The sequence below is a fragment of the Streptopelia decaocto genome (genome assembly GCF_964273445.1).
Source record: "Streptopelia decaocto genome assembly, chromosome: 2".
NCBI lineage: Eukaryota > Metazoa > Chordata > Aves > Columbiformes > Columbidae > Streptopelia > Streptopelia decaocto.
Window position 1 is genome coordinate 144,279,265 of NC_138655.1, and position 17,982 is coordinate 144,297,246.

Consider the following 17,982-nt stretch of genomic DNA (forward strand, 5'->3'; position numbering starts at 1 on the left):
TAGCATTGGATTTATATTATTTACAATTTCAATGATCTATTTACAGAGGTTTATGATCCCCATTCTGGAAATCTTACTCAGATGAATAATCCGATCTCATGCAAGTATTCTGAAGGAGAGATGCAGGACTGACAGTTTCATTCTGATATAAACACAAGATAAATGGGTAGATAAACCATATAGATCAACTTAGGTAGTGGATGCCTCCTTCCTGCAGACAACATGTCTGCGCAGGGTTTCTGGGCAGATGAGCACAGTAACGTTGAGTCTAAAGTCCTGATGAGGTCCAGGAGCTCTGCTGCACTTATGATGGAAACATACTAGAGTCAGCTCTACTCTGCATGTACCCACTCCTCCTCCAAGACAAAAAGCTCAGGATCTCCAGCACCACTGTGTGCATAAACACAGTTTTCAATATTATGCTTCAAATGTTAATTCTAGTCAATACAAAGACCACAGCCTAAAATGTACTTAATATGGGTTTACCTCTATGAGGAGACGGGATGTATTTAACATCACTTCCATCCTAAATCCATTTTTTTAACTAAAATTTCCATGGAACTGTATGTTTTATTCATTTTTATAATAAATAAATCGAGAATCACAACTGTGAAAAATAGTTCTGTGGCTAGCGATGTTTTTAGTTTTGAAAATTAGATTATGTAAATATTTATCAAGTCATTATTCATAAGGATTTTAAAATAACAAATCTTAACAACACACAGAATAAGAATACATATAAAAATGTGTTAGAAGTTATACACATTTCTAGTTCAGAGCAGATGCAGTTATTGCCAACATCTTCCTCACTGGTACCTTTTTTTTCATTTCAAAGGTTTGCACACAAGGTTTGCGTACATTGATTTTCTGACTTTTTCAGGATGTGACCTTGCAAACACCCAAGTAACTTTCTCCAGAGTCCAACTCTGCTCCAAAGCTTCTCATCTTGGTCAAGCTACTTACACATTTGCAGAATTAAGCCCTTGGTATAGACACAGATACGCGTGGCTAAATGAGATTTGGCTACCAATTTCATAATGTGGCATTCTGTATCAGACAAAGCAACCAAGGAAAGGTGACATGTTCTCCTCTGTGAGCTGTAAATACCAATCATCAGACGACTTAATAGGTTTATTTTATTAATAGCATATATTTAAATTCTTCAATGCAAGTTTCTTTTGAACCATGAAAGGCTGGTAAATTTTTAAAAGACAATAATCAGCAGTGCAGCGGTTCCTTGATGGTCCGTAATTACGTGACTGTCCACTATTTGAATGACAGCAGCAAACAATCACTCACCATTAGTTTATTTTTATTTATAACTAGTTCTTTAGGTAAGAATCCGTTAATTACAAGCAAAACAAATTGCTTACTTGAAACACTTCTCACAGGGGCTTGTTTTTTTACTTGCATTAATCTAGCTGAGATATACGTGACAATTTAAGTGGAGGTTAAACTGATGTAAATAAATTCAATTATTTGAAAGCAAACAGTATTCAGTCACATGTATTTCTGCATGGGATTACTGTATGTTTTCCCCTGGCATGTATTGTGAACAAACACTGAACCACAGGAATTCCAGAAGGCTGCGGATTTTAAAACTTCCTACTGATGTGAAATTTGACAATATGGCACAGTACTCTTTCTTTTAATTTTATATTATTTGCCTGAGGTAACATCTTGTGTAATTGTTCTTAAGATAATTACCCGTAGAGCTGCTTAAGCTGGAGGGATGGCAAAAGGTTTGAATTTCACAGACTTTTTTGGTTTGCTAATAAAAATCTGCAGACAAAACCCACGCGCGCCCGAGTCCCGCACACGGGAGCTCTGCGGATTCTGCCATGGTGGCAGCGCCTTGTCAACCTTCCTATGTGGGACTGTGCCCCATGGCCACCATCTCGGGCCTCCCCCGGGCAAAACACTTTTCTGTCACAGCCCGGCGAGCCCACAGTGACCACCAGCACCCCCTGGCAGGCCCTCACTCCTTTTGGGGAACCTTGCTGTCAGCCAGCCCCAGCTGATGGGCAGGCCTCGGCCCACCATGGTGGGGAAACAGCCGCTGCTGCCCGGGGACTCCAAGAGGCGTGAAGAGCCCTCCTGCCACAGCCCCAAACCCACCAGCTCGTGATGGGAAAGTATTGTGTGCACATATATGTGCATCTATACACAATACATCTGCACAATGCTGGGGTTTTTTTGTATCTTTCTCACAAAAACTTATCAATTTATGTGCAAGTAAAACCTGTCCATCATGGAGTAACACAAAACAAAGTTGGTTACTCTGATCTAAGGCCAGAGCCACTTCAAAAGCAATTATTAACAGAAAGGACACACCAAAATTAGCAGTAATCTTGCAACCTTTTATAAAGGATTTAAATTTCAAAAACAAAAGTTATTTGTGAGGTTTGTGTATGTTTTTCTCATACTCTGTACTGTTTTAGTTTTAGTATTGCACAGCAACCCTCATTGCAGCTCTTTGAGATTAAAAAGAGTGAAAAATCACCACACACCAGGAGTGATGAGGAGGAGCCGCCAAATTTCCATGTTGCAGGCCCTGGGCAGCCCAGCCTTGCTCCTGCTGAAGACAAAAAGGGTTTTGCCACCAGTGTCGCTGGCAGCAAGATCAAGCTGCCCATGGCAGCAAAGTTTTGCAAACCAGCTGAGTGGGTATGATAAAGACTCTGGGCCACAGTGATCTTATTGTACTCTGTGGGGATAAAAAAAATTACGCGATTTAATATACCGAACCGTTTCAGCCATTATTTTTGCCTTTTGCTGTCACACAGGTCTTCCGGAAATTATTTAAAATAATATATAAATATGAAATACAAAATGTCAATTTTGCATCCTGCTTATTTCAGCTAAAGTTCTATGCAAGAAACACAAAAGAACATAATAAAATCTAACCAATAATATCAAAATACACAGCCAAATAATTAACCTTCTACGTGCTGTCCAGTAGTCTTGATGATGGTTGTTTCGAACAACACAAGCTAGGACTAATTGCAAAATGAACAATCTTTCCATAATCGAATCAATGTAGGGACACGGGTGGCTCACAGCACCTTCAGGGAGGCATTGACTGTTCTTCCTACTGCACGAATGTGGAGGCACAAGCATGGCCCTGTCTTACTCGTGCTCTGTTGGAGAGGATACCCAGAGGATGGGGGTGCTGGGCTCCCAGAAGCAGTTTCCTATGAGACCAGATCTCACATGCATTTGCAGCAGCATTTCTGTGTAAGGGCCAGTCACAGTCACAGTCTGGCCCATATAATCCATTAAACCAAACAGAGATCAATTCCTGGGAGAAGTCTGTCCCATTTTTTAAGAATTACTTTGTCGCCAGCATTGTAAATCTAGCAATAAACTGTTGCGAAACTCTATCCTCTCTCACATGTAAAAGAGCTTTGCAGAAAATGGATATTGGGGACAGGGAGACACAGGGACATTTGTCTCCAAATATTTCAAAGCGGAGCTTTTCTACCTGGGACTAAGAATACATTTTTATATTTTTGAATATTTATGTAACTAGTACATTTTTAGAATGTTATTTTTAGCATTATTTCGATAAACCATAGCTTTATATGGTCACTTCCAAAAAAAATATAGGCAGGAATATCTTTGTCATAGTTACATATTATCATCAGACATACATATTTATAACTCTCCATTTCCTTGAATGCTTCACATAAATAGATGCTCAGTGCTTGTCATGTTACATGTCTTGCAGATAGTAAGAACAAAAGACAAACAGCAATGAAGCAATACAAAAAATAATTTTTAAAAATCCAGGCTGAAGGCATAAAAGATAAATGTTCAGGTATTCACTGGTAACAACTACAAATTTGAAGGCAGTGAGACTGAGCTATGTTTTGCTTTCCTCATGCTCATGAATACAATATCACAGATACGTGAATAGGGAGAAAATAATTTAAATATAATATTATTCTTTGTGTAAGTGTATTTTATATTGATAGACTAATTTAAAAAATAGTCACCTTTGCCTTTATAATGAAGTTCTAAAATGCAAGAGCTGTAGTGAGAGACTAACCTTAATTTCTTCACTCCAGTCACGTGAACCTGGTCAGGGTCACAAACAGTTATATATACCCTGTTGTGTGGCACAGGGGTCAGTATCTACTAATTCCAGTGGCTACTGTTACAATATTCAACCACCAAAAGTTTCAGATCAGAAGTTGAAAGTTTGAGACATTTATGAGTGAGAACAGAGACTCCTAATTTAAAACGTGTGTGACCTTAATATAGCATTTAGGGGTTCAGAATGTTCTTATGTACTTTGCCTAATACCGCAGTTTTACAATACTCTCTCACTTCCAGTTGTAAAACTATGAATTGATTTACCCTATCTGTAAATTACAAAGAACAGCTCTCTGAAAAAACACAAATTTCCGTGACTGTTTGAACCAGTAAGAGGCAAAATAGTTTTCCTTAATACAAAAGCAGAATAAAAAGAACCTGTGTGTAACTCTTAATTCCAGCCATAAGTTAGCATTTTTCACAGATGTGTATGTTTTTCAGAAAGTACTATAAATCAGAATTATTATGTACTTGTCAATGATAACTCTCTTTATGTAAAATAATCTTATAATGGGACAGAATAATCTGTCTTAATCAAAGACAGATTTATATCCATACAGTCCAGTTATTCACAGATTGTAACAAAACATAAAAAAATGTAGATCTGACACCACTGTAAGCTCTGCATACACAATTGTCTTCTTCATGTGTGATATAGCAGTGAAAAACTATCACATACTTTTGCTCCCATTGAAATCAGGGATACATTCTCATTTACATCACTCACAATTGGGTAAGAGATCAAAACTAGTGTCCAGCTTTTGAAAACTCCCTAAACAGCTATCGTATCTATTTTACTAACTCTGATTATTCCACAACTTACTGGAAATATCTATTAGCCCAAGAAATTAAAACAAAACTCAGAAAATTATGGACATGCACAGTATTTCTATAATTTCCATAATTCCACCCGTAAGTTTTTCCATAATTACTCTTAGAGTACAAGAACCCAACTCAGAAACCTGGTGCATCTAACAATTTTCATTAGGAAACTACTTAATAAATGGTAGTATGAAATACAATATAAATGGAAGACCTGTACACCATGATATATTTAATTTTCATTGATGGGAATTAGTACATTATTGATGAATGATATTTGGAGCAAAATCTTTATTTAATCATGTGTATTCTTTACAAAGCCAAAACACAGTGCACCTACAATAATATAACTACAAAAACTGTGTGATCAAATATAACCAAACCTTCAGGCCTTGCACAGCCAAAATATCCATTATTTATGTGGTGATTTTGCCTATGGCTCTTACTCGTAATGTTTCAGCAGCTCTTTTGATAGGAGCAATATTAATAAATGAACTGGCAACGAATTCATTAAAGAAACAAAGTAACATATTTTTGGTCTGCAAAAGTTAAATGTGGAGAAATTAGTCACCTAGTTATGTTTGTGTATCAATGTCAATGAAATTTCCAAAAAGTAAGGTACGGTCAAGAGCAACTTGAATTCTTTATATGGATTGTGCTTCAGATAAAAATGGTCAGATTTTATTCAAAGTACAGAACACAACAATAAAGTTTTAGTGAGACAGAACAGTGCAATAACTCAAGAAAATTAATGCCATGAGCAGTTTTTCCTCTCTTTTTGACTGCAATGGTCAACAAAATAAATGAAGAACAACAAGAGAGAATCAATGCAAAGGCCTGGAGAGTAACTCCCATTTTTTAAACTATTAATTTTGTGCTTGGTGTCAAAGGCAATGACAGTAAGCACTGAATAAATACAAAACTTCTTTGAGATTGCTGGGTTTTTTCAAGATGAAAAATGCACTGGCTTGGAATGTTTATTTGAACCAGCTGTATGGTATTACTATAGAGAGTCAGGAAGTTAATATATTCTTTGGAAGTCCAGTATCATAAGAAGTTATTCTAGCAGCCCTGGTAAACGGAGGACATGCAATGCGATTTGGCAGCCCGAGCACAGACACTGCGTATGCTGCTAAACTCAAGCTACACAGCAGCTATAAGTTACCAGCACTGGGTTGTGCCAATAACCAGAAGACTGACTGGTAGAAAGAGGGCAGAACCAGAATTAATATCAACATTTCCTAGAACATGTGCTGAGACTGATCTTCTCTGGAATTAACGCAACAAAATATTCTGACTGAAATCTCTTACATGACAGGGTCAGGCTCATCACTTACTATACCTCTTTTCATTCTTTACAGTATTTTATTCTGGGAATTTTACTCCTATGATTTATGCAACCATGTCCTCATTGTTATAGTGCTGGTGATACAGCAACATGTTGCGATATGAAGCACTGGAAAATCAAAGAAATCTCTATTTTAACAGAAATTTCCATGGCAAGCTGATGCGCAACAGTTGTAGGGAAGGAAGGGTATATATTCAAATATTCCAGTCAAGAAGAGCCATGAAATCTGTTTATATTCTGAATCACTCTCATAAAACTATTAATGGTGAAATCCTTCATAGCACTACAATCAATCTCTCTGTAACTATTTAATAGCTATGCTGAGGCAAATCAAATTATTCTCATAATCAGGGATAAAATACAACACCGTTTGCAATCTATCAAGTAGAAGATCACTTACTTGTACTATTAGTGTCTAAAGATGAACTGCCATGTTCTAGGCATATTAATTTTATGACATGAAGTTTAAAGCAAATTAATTTAAAGTTAGTGCTAAATTTCAAGGCTAGATGTATATTTTTATGGCAAGACAATGCAGGAATGTAAGTTATGACACTGCAACATCTAGGAATAGCAGAGTAAGTTAAAATTACCATAACAGATGTTTTGATTTTAAGTCTGCATTCCCTTACTCTGGCTAAAGTTGTCACAATCTTCTGGTTGCCTCAATATGGATTATTGTTATCAGCCATATCCCGTCATCCTTAGGCAACTTTCCCAAAAAGGGAAAGGAGGATTTTCTTTGAGTGACAGATGCAGAATAATGACAGATGCAGAATTCACCATTTTTTTTATCCTCCGTCTGCCATGTAAAATACAATGTGCAACAGTCCTGGAACACCTTTTCTTTGTAGACAAGGACAAAGTCCTCTTTCAGAAAGTACCATTTTTACCTAAATTTTGCTTCCATAGACCAATATAGATGTTAAAAATGAACCAAAATTTTAGCATGTGCAAAGAATTAGTCTGAATTTATTTATGCTTACAAATGGTTTATGCTTTAAGCTGCTATATCTTCACTTTCTTTAAATTACATAAACAATTTATTTTCCAAAATATGAACAGAGGCATATAATGGTTTAGTTAATTTGAGTAGTCTATCCATTAAATATAGAAAAATACAAAACTAATACATTCACTGATGCGATTGGCACAACTGCATAGATCCCAACAGGGCTTTACCAGCTTGTGCTAGGAGATACTTTGGCCCATAATATTAGCCTAATACATTGGCCTGTAAATAACCAATTAAGTGAACAAGTACTCTGCTATGTGCTTACATTTTAAAGTACATCTTATCTACTTGATATAACAACTCTTTTTAATTTAATTGGTTATTTTACTACATTCACAGACTATTTAAAAACTGTACTAGATTACATTCTTTTGGATCCCATACAGGATAGTCTAAATTCTGAGGTAGGTTAGTTAGTTAGTTAGTTAGTTAGTTAGTTAGTTAGTTAGTTAGTTAGTTAGTTTGTTTGTTTGTTTGTTTGTTTGTTTGTTTTCCAGAGGACTGTAGTGTAATGACAACCTATCAAATAATTAAATTAGGTTACTGCCACAAAATGCAGTCATGACTCCATTTCTATATGAAAAATCCTTATGGCACCTTTTCCAGCAGAATGTGTCATGGTGATCCCAGGGATGTGAGTGGATGGTGGGAAGCACAGAGCAGACCTCTACCTCCAAGCCCGAGCAGTGTGACCCACCCAACCTCATGAGCTCCATAACTTCCATGGTGTGAATGGCTTTCAGCACTGGGAAGTTCCAACACTAGCAAAACTAACAGGTTGCTCAACCCCAGCATTCTTCCTTTCTCCTCTGACTCTCGTTCAGTCACATTCAAGAAGTCTTGGACTTTCAGCCAAATGATGGTCTCCAGTTTTATCCCACCCCAAGAGACGCAGGGCAGTCAGACCAATCCTACTACTAACTGGGGGGGTTTTGCACTTAGACCAGTGACTGGGAAATGAAGGTCACAGTGAAACAGGGCAGAGGGAAAAGGTTTCTGACAGTTTTCTCTGGTGCTGGGAGAACTCCACAGACGAATGCACTCTTTTCAGTCTCACCATACAGCACAAGAGAGAAAATCCTACCACAGAACCTCCCAGGGTTTCCAGCCTCTCAGCTGGGCTTTGCCTCAGAGACGATGCCTTGACAGGAACAGATGTGATAACAAATGACCTTTAGAATTGCACCCTGAGAGCTGTTGACCATTTCCTGAAAGCTGTTCATCCTCCTGAGCTCCTGGCTTTAGTTTGGAAACCTTGAGATCCTGGCATACAACTAAAAAGGGCCAACAACATGAAAAGACAAAGCATAAGACTTAGAACCAAAAGAAAGCGGAGGCAAAACCAGAGTACACACATTTTAAGAGCCTTCCTCTGCTTTTAAAGATAAAAATCATGAATCTAGACTCAATGCAAAAACTCAATATTACCTTCATCCCTAAAACAAAGAAAAAATTCTGAGATGATCAAAACTGTATCAAATGATAATACAATAAATATTGGGTTCAAAGCTATTTAATTTTTGTTCCAATCCAAATGATACCAGATGTATAGTATTAGAGAATGTAATAGTTGTATATTCCTGTGAGTGTGCTCAGATTTGCTGTGCAACACACAAAACAATCTTTCCCAAGGACAGCTGGTAGGGTCAGTGGTGCACACGGAAAGCAGCACACCTGGAGAAGGCCAGAAGAGAGCCACTGGATGCAGATGTGTGTCCACACGCGTGAGAGAGGAAAATGGGAGACGGTTTATTTGTTCCTCTTGGACTCCAACTACAATGAAAACTTCCTCAGCACTCACTTCTTGCAAAGCTTCTTGAAATCAGGACTATGACCATATCCCGTGGAGCGAAAGTCACATTTCACCCATATGCTCACTAAGGTTTATGTTGATGACTTCAAGCTTTCTCATCTAAGTCTTCTCAGAAAAAAAAAAAAGAAAAGAAAAAAAGGCTGAAAGAATAAGAACATGCTCACTGGCATCCCATTTTTAAGGCAAGTTTGGGAAAAAAACAGGCCCCGATAATACAATGATATGCTACGTCTCATTCATTGCCTGTGAGAGGCAGAGAAGAGAAAAAGGGGAGGGGGAAGCAGGAGACGGAATGAGACAGAAAGCAGAAGCAGAAACAAAGATCTGGAGACAAAACGAAAGGAGGGCTGACATCGGGGAATGCACAAAAGCTGCCTCTTCCTACATTTGTTAAAATTAAACATACACACAAACTACAAAGCTGAAATGAAAAACACAGGCAGGCTTATTTGGTTTTATCCTTTCAAGCAGTGAAATTATTTTCTCAACGATTTTTTTCCCCTGTCAGTTCCTGTGTTTTCCTTGCAACGCCTTCTCCTTTCTCACTTGTCTCTTCCCGCTTTTCTTTTCAACGCCACCTTCCTTTGTTCCTTTTTCTTTGCTTCTGTCTGCATCTTTCTTCCTCTTCCTTTCTTCTCTTGCTCTCCCTTGTCTTTTTTGTCTTGCTCTTGCTCTCCCACGTGTTCCCTGAGCACACGAAGAACACGAGCACAAATAGTGGAAAAGCATTTTTCCCTGATCTTCCTTTTCTATCCCCATGTGGTTTGACTGCTGTATCTCTGTTAGGTTTTAAATACACATGGGGAAGCCACTTGTACTTCCATGTGTTTTAGAACCATCTACAGTAGCACGCTGCAGGAAAAACATGTGGGAAGGGAATGTGTCTGAAAAGTTGCTTGTACTCCCTCCAACACGTGGGCCACATTTAACAAGGTCAAGGGACAAGTGTGGCTCACAGGCATTAGTTTGGCTGGTACTATAAAAAGGATCACGCATTCTTCTTTCTTTTACCTGCACACACTCTGCAGTTAATCACTTGTCTGAATGCAGCTTATGGAGTTTCGATTGATCTATTTTTATTTCTACGTTAGATGACCAGTTTCACGTATTTTAGGAACATATTATCATATCTTTTTTCACAATTTGACAATTCCAAGATACTGAAGGATATCAATGTAACAAGAGGAAACCTTTTTTTTTTTTCCCTTTGTCTTCCCTCCTGCATGAGAGCATCATGCACACTGTGACTGATCAGACGAGGGTATGCCTGGTAAGCTGGCTGGCTGTTCCTGAGGCAAATACTTTCTGCTGAGACTTCCTTCAGAACTTTCCTGCTACAAGACCAAATTCACACAAAATGTCTGAGAACTGTTGGTTCATGTTATGCACATTTTGACACCTTTCAGCTGGCTTTCACAGATTTTCAAAGCACCTGTTCCAATACAACCTGTCTTTTTGGCAGCAACTAGTACCAGTAAGCCCCTGATTTTCTTTCCTCCTTCACTCAACCGTTTCTAACAATGTACATGTCAAAAAATATAATGAAGTGAAAGGAGGCAAATGCTGTCCAGCTCTCCTAGATATTGGACCATGCTTCCTGCAGAAAAAAAAATTGTTTGCATTGTTACACAGAGTAACTAAACTATTCTTGCCTGTCACTCATTTCTTAAGGGAAAGGTCCTGCTAACTTGCAAGTGGGCTGTTTGCCATGTGAACAGATGGGCACAGGGTTCGACAGCCAAGAAATGATGGATCAAATTTTGAAATTTGTTGCCCACTCTCCACTCCAATAGTTCCTAATTGGCCTCAATGGAATTTTATCGCTGTAAAAATGGTGTAATGGCAACCACATTTGAGTGAACAAATACATAGCCCATCTAGTCGCTGCAAGCAGGCTTCCTGGCTGACAAAATCTGATGCCATCAGCAAATGTCTGTTACAAGCTGACGTAGCTCTCTAAGGTTAACATGGTCCTATGTGAGCATATAGTGGAGTTGAAAGTGAGTATCTAATGCTTATTTTAATGGTGGTCCAAGAAAAAGTCTTTTGTTTTAGTAAGTATTACCATTTAGTCAAAGAACGGGTTCACTTGTGTCTTATAATATGCATAAGGCAAAGGAGATATGAGTTTTTTTCAATGATGCATTGTTTATAATATATTGTCTAAAATACCTACATAACAAATATTCACAATTTAACATAGCAAATTGACCAAAATTAAATTATATTTGACTGCTACTAATAAATCAAGAAAATAAACTTTCTTTTAGAAGATTGTTTCCCAGTTTTCTAAGTGCTGCTATGGCAGTATGTGTTCACCTCAAAATTCCTTTGTACTGAGTGAAAATATAGGATATGAAAACAATGTAGATTTATCTTTGATGCCTTTGTTTAGTTCTGGTTTGTATCATCAGCACTTTGAATTATTGCTGAAGAAAAAGTGTTCACTTTACCTACAAAATACAGGCTTCTTACAATTCTTCGTATTGGTTGTACATAGTTTTGTCATTATAACTCTGCCCTTCTGTTATTATTTTCACAATATCAACATTATATTATGTTAACCAACACCAGCAGTTGCAAGCCAGGATCTTAACATTTTGTTTATACTGTAATGGGAATTTCTTGCCCCGTGCCTCTTTCTTGTATACATTTTGACAGGTTACTGATGCGTTTGCAAAAATAGTTGAGGAGTCCTATGAGTGCACCAATAAGAAGTGATGATGACCGTAAGTAGTGTTACCTTTAGAAATACACTATATTTTTTCATAAAATTGCACATACAGTAGAAGTAGATAAAATATTTTTATAAGAATGTACACAACACATATCTCCGCAAAGAAAAGGCAATTTCCTAGGGTCTATTCCAATTTTCCACCACCACCTCAGGCCCAGCGCTATTTGGTATGGACAGATTAGGGTAGCTGATGATTCCTATTGATTTAAATGTCGTGCTAGGAAGCCTAAATCCCCAAGAGCAATAGAATCTCCCCTATCACTATCCTACTGCTTATTGACCTAATTCACTAACCAACCATCAGGGTTTTCTCTCACAACAAATAAATCTTGCATGAAACAGACAGTACATGGACACTGGTAGTTTTCAGTGGTGTTGCCAATGAAATAAACTTAGTCACCAAAGCATTCCTCTTCGTTTTCTCAAATTAACCATAATGTCATTTGCTGTGTAAAAATATGCAGAAACCACAACTGTATTTTTATATCAAAACTTCATCTACAAGCTGAAATAAACTTGATATCATATAAACAATGCAGACTATTCAGCACGCGTAAAACTACCTGTATTTCAATGCTCTGATTTGCTGTAAGTTATTGCTGGAATGGCTGCTGAAGAAGGTCTAATAGTTGCAGCATTGGAACCACTAAATGAGGTACTGCTCAGACTGGGTGCGTTTACTGCTCAAAATTCTGATAATTAGTAAACTTCCTCTTTCATTAACTGAGCCAAAACAATTAAGAATGAGCCAGAGTTTGTTATATTATTCTGAGTCTCACAGGGCAGTTGCTTCAACTAAAACTTTCAACTTGGCCTCTGCAGTCGCCTGCATCTGAACTCCACTCTCGGTGATTTTACTGGGTCAAATAACACCCTTGTTTATATGTAAAAGGCAGGAGTCTAAACTTAGTGGCTCTGTAAAATGTGATCATCACTAGATATTAAATACGTTCATCAAAAGAGAATACAAAAAATACACTCTATTTAAAACAAACAAACAACCCACTCCACACTACTTTGATAGGCAGATCTGTTTCAGAGAAGAGGCCCAGTTCTGCTCCCAGTAAAACTGACTAGAACAACAATATCCTAAATTACTGGTCCTCTCATCAATATCAAGATAAGCTTTTATCAATGTAATTTGAGGTAGTATTAAAAGCAATAAATGTTAATTTATAATTGTTGATATTATCAAAGCAAGATCATTTGCAACCATACATAACTGTGCCAGATTTTTATCACATTATAAAGGTTAACATAAGTGTTACAAGAAACATCAATGAGCTACGCACACTACGTTTACTTTTGGTTAGATAAGTATGCTTTGTAGTAGTTGATATTCCCTCTAGATAATGGATATGGGCCAGATTCTCTGCTGAGACAAAGCAATATAAGTAATTTGAAGGCAGATATGCTGATTTACACTAGCTGCAGATCTAGCCCGAGTATCTTTAGATGCAATAAAACATCTTAAAGAAGTCCGTTTCCTAACTATTACTCAGCCATTCCTCACTAGTGCCAAAAGAGAACTGCGAATGCCAAGGTCTGCAGGATTTTATTTATCAAAGCTTCTTTTAAGGCATCTATCATTTTGGCATGCAAGACTTGCTTTGTGATCAGAATCAAACGTTTTCATGAAACAGCAGGATTGACTGTAGCAAAAAATGTCACGTAGTGCTCGTTCTTGCTGTAATATCTGTTCCTTTTTTTTTTTAATGAAAACTGCATATTCTGTTAGTAGATTTAGATACTTTTGGTGCTTGGTACTGCTGAACTGTATAAAGAGAATTCAAAATGTTATACCATGCATCTCTTTAAATACTGGATTACTGATAACTCATTATTTGTATTTCTGTATTTATCTACCTTGTTAAGAATTTAATTAAGTGCAGAGCTAAGAAAATCACATTTCTGTTTGTTATATAAATACGAAATTATTTTACCAATTAGGTGCTATGCTAAAAACCATTTTTGTTTCCTGACATTAAACATCTGGAAACAAATAGTATCTAAAACATACAGCTTAAATTTCCTTTGAGCTTTAGCTATTTTTACTTACATTTTCTGGAAGTCAGCTTATAATAATTACTCTTCTATACACATCTCTAGCACTAATGTGACAGACTGTGAACGCTTCTTGACAATAGAGCATAATATCCTCCTTACAAGCTTCCAACAGCAAGGCTACAATCTTGCCATTGAGTGTATAAACATGCAAAAAGGCGTACTTAAAACACTGACAAGTTTCAAATGTGTTTGGTTTACTGTTTAAAAGCACACACAGATCAGACATTTCTCAATAAATCTAAAAACTAAGGCTAAATGTAAAGAACTTTGAGTACTATGTGTGGCATCTGTATCTGAGTACTGCATGAACAGCAGGTACAACTTTGAAGCATCTGTAAATGATGTCAGGGTATTTGAAAAGCAGCAAAAATTTCCACTTAAAATCTACTACCAATGCATGTTGCTTACAAAGAGAGAAAACTAATATAATCACTAAAAAGCATTCCCTAGCATTTTTGTCAGCAAAACAAACTATGTTAATCTGTGACACAGGACTGGACATGGAATTACAGTAGCAGTTCCACTAAAGCAGCAGGAATCTTTGTATTTCTCCATCCGACATTAAAGGCAGCATCTTTTATGTAGGCCTCTTTTATAAATCCCCACAAATTTAGTCAAAGACACTACAGTTTTCTCTTAAGAAAGAACAAATACATTATGAACTACATAGATTTATTTCTCTGTGAGAGAAAAAGAATGACCGAAAAATCAGTAAACAGAGGGCTTCCACTTAATTAGAAGGACTTTAAAATATGCCAAAACACACAAAAAGACAAAGGTGCTGTCCTGGAGGATGTACTATCTAGCACATCACAGTGACACTTGCTCACATGCCTAAATCCTTACATCCTTTTATTACTCATTTTTTTGTGTAGACATAAAGTGTACAAATCCTCCCTGAGATACTTTTTAATTTGACAAGAAATAATAAAATATAAATAAAACCAATTTTTTCAAATATTAATATTATATATGTTTTAGTAAAATAAGGGGGAGATGGAACTTTTATAATATTATAATAATATTTTCACTGATTGTTAGAAATCAGAGAAGCCATGATGTTTCAAACAAGTGGTACTTCTCTAGTTGCTTCTATTCCTGAGAACTTAAACAAGGATTGAAGTATTAATAGCTTAAAAGTGTATAATTTACAAGTGAAATCCACAAGGTTTTAAAATTTTTTTTAAACCTAAGAATATGTGGCTCTTCTCATGTACAAAGGGAAAATTAGGAGACTTTCAGTTTTGACAAATGGAAGCTAAAAAGAAGTCAGAATTAAGCTAATCAAAAGGTAAATAAATAAGTCCTTCTTATTTTGTAATAGATTAATGTAACATTATTCCAAAAATACTACCTCGTAGCAAAAATGTTTAGAATTAAAAAATATTAAGTACCCGATCAAAAATGTACTCAGCTACTACAGGTTTTACCTTACTGAAATAAGTGAAGTGTTTTCACATATTTAATTTAAAAGCTAATTTCCTTAACTGTTAATCAGAACTATTTGTGAGCAAACAGAGCATGATTTGTTGAATAGTCCTTCTGGAAATATAAAATATTTTTTAAAATATGTGACAAGTACTGCACTTTCACCAGATACGAGGACTGCCTACAGCAATCATACCAAATAAATAATCCATGTAATCCATTGGTTCGAGGCAGTATTTCATTAACTCTATTGCACTTTTGTGCCTGTGATATGAGAGAAATTTTCCTGGACCTTTTGGGGTATGCAGCCTCCTTTTCCTTGGTGCCATGATCATGTCAGTGACTGATACAGGAGTATCACATTTTTCTTCAGATACAAATCCAGCAAGAAATACATTTTGTAGAAAATTGTTCCTTGCTCTTTACTGTTCTTATCTGCTTCAAACATTTTATTCAGCAAAATATATTTTATAATAAAGAACACTCAATACTGACCTAAAAGTTCTAGGGATTTTCCATTAGTGTGTGGATTAAAATCTTGGAAGTCAGTAATAATTTTGCAGAAAACTGACACTATAATATCACCTTAAAAAACTATCTTTTAACTCTGTTTAGAGCAATACACAGAAAAAACCTGCTAATCTGAGACTTTTCAGAAGTACTTATGCTAACTCTTAAATTGTATTAATTAGTCCTCTGGACATGCTAAGTGATTTCCCTTCATTTTGAACAGTTGCATTATTTTGTTTTGACTAACAAAGCACAATCTGTAAAAAATACGTGCATGGATTGTGGTAGTTTGTTTCCTTGATTAATTAATATTCAAGTACTAATGCATTTCTTTCATCATTTCTTTATTCTGTATAGAGTTTAGCTTCCTCTTGGAAATTGTAGTGAATGGGGTTTTAAAATGTGTATACACTGTGAATCAGAAGTAAAATCTGATAGCAATCTGACAGTCTGAGTCTATCTCATCCTTTTTGGAGGGAAAAAGAGAGAAAGAAAAAAAGTCAGGCTGAGAGGTTGGGTAGGAGAATTAAAAATATAAATTTTTAAATTAAAACTAGTTAAACTTCCGTGTATTACAGAATCTTGCAATGAATCTTTAGCAGTTGTTCTGCCTTTAAAGCTAATTTTTATTTATAGATCTCAATATCCTATAAACAATAAGGGGGTGTTCTGTAACATGCAATCATGCCACATGTGTACATTTCTAATTTTGGGGGGTGAATATCCTTTTTTTATAGCCTTGGTCTCTTTAACTTTGTAATTCCCCAGCTCAGAGCTTTGGCCTCTCCTCCATTTTATGTTTTTCCTACTCCTCCATTTTATGCTGTCTTTTCTTAGGTATCGTGTCTCTATTTAACAGCCATACCAAAAGACAGAGAAAGCCTTGTTTTGTCAACCCACCTGTCTGTTGCCATGCCTTCCCTGTTTCTGTCAAAACAAAAATTACCAGGACTTGTCAGTCAGAGCCCTGAAGCTCAGAGTTCATAAATTCACTGGTATTAATTTTTATGTCCAAGTATCAGGCCACTGATATTACTTCAGATCACACCCCAAAACTCTGAGCGTTCGTTCTGTATGGTATGATGAGGCCTAGTACTGCAGGGCCTGATCCTGCAGCCAGCCTGTTTTTCTTTTTGAGCTCAACTTGGGCAGAACCGAGACCTGAGTACACAAACGCGTCGTTTTACAACACGGTGACCAGACAACCCACAGTGCCAGGAAAGTGAGAGGGCAGAGTCACCAGTCGCCCGTGCTCTGCATCTGCGCTGAAGGGGACGCAGGTGCTGACAAGTGGGCAGCTGGGTTTGCATCAATTAGCTATATTCATAAACAAAAAAATTGGAAAAAAAAACAGTGATGATCTCAAATGTAGTGTGATTCAAATAATGTGGTGGGATGTGATAAAGCCCGCTCTTACCATTCTTGCTGCAACAAAACTTGAACTGGCCTCCAAAGCCAGACTGAGCCCTTAGATGACTGATCGTAATTAGTGGAAGCTACAGATACAGATACGAAATTCTAACAGCTTTTTGATTAAATCAGCTACCAGTCAATTACCATTAATAGTTCAGATGAAATGAAATGTGTTTGTTCAAAGCTCTTTCCTGGTAAGTCCAGTCCTCTGACAGCACCATCAACCTGCAAATGGATTTGCAGCACAGGTCAGCAGATGATCGAAAGAGCAGATTGTACTCACTGTTTTAAATTAAGTTACTCTGGAATATTATACTTTACATGTACTACTATCTGACCTGCTCTTATTAGCAACACTATTTAAGAGAAGTAACGTTGAAAACTTAAGGGAAAATGCTCTGCTCCATTTTTCTATTATTTTGCATACTTGACATTAATTTGTGAAGTTGGTTGGTCTTGCACTTTGAGTTGTCTGGTATGTATCTGTAGTGAGAAAGAAAAAAAAGTACTATCTTTTTGACATTATAAAGACATTATTTTAAAATCAAGAATCTGACAGAGGCCTTTAGCTTTTACTCATTTTTTTAAGTTGAGCAGCCTGCAACATTGAATTTCCCTTTAAGAGATGTTCAGCAGAAATGTTTGTTCAACAAAGAAGGCCAGATTACAGAGTGATGCTCTTGTCATTCAGAATAACCACACTCAAAGAAAAAGGTGATATCTAAAACATT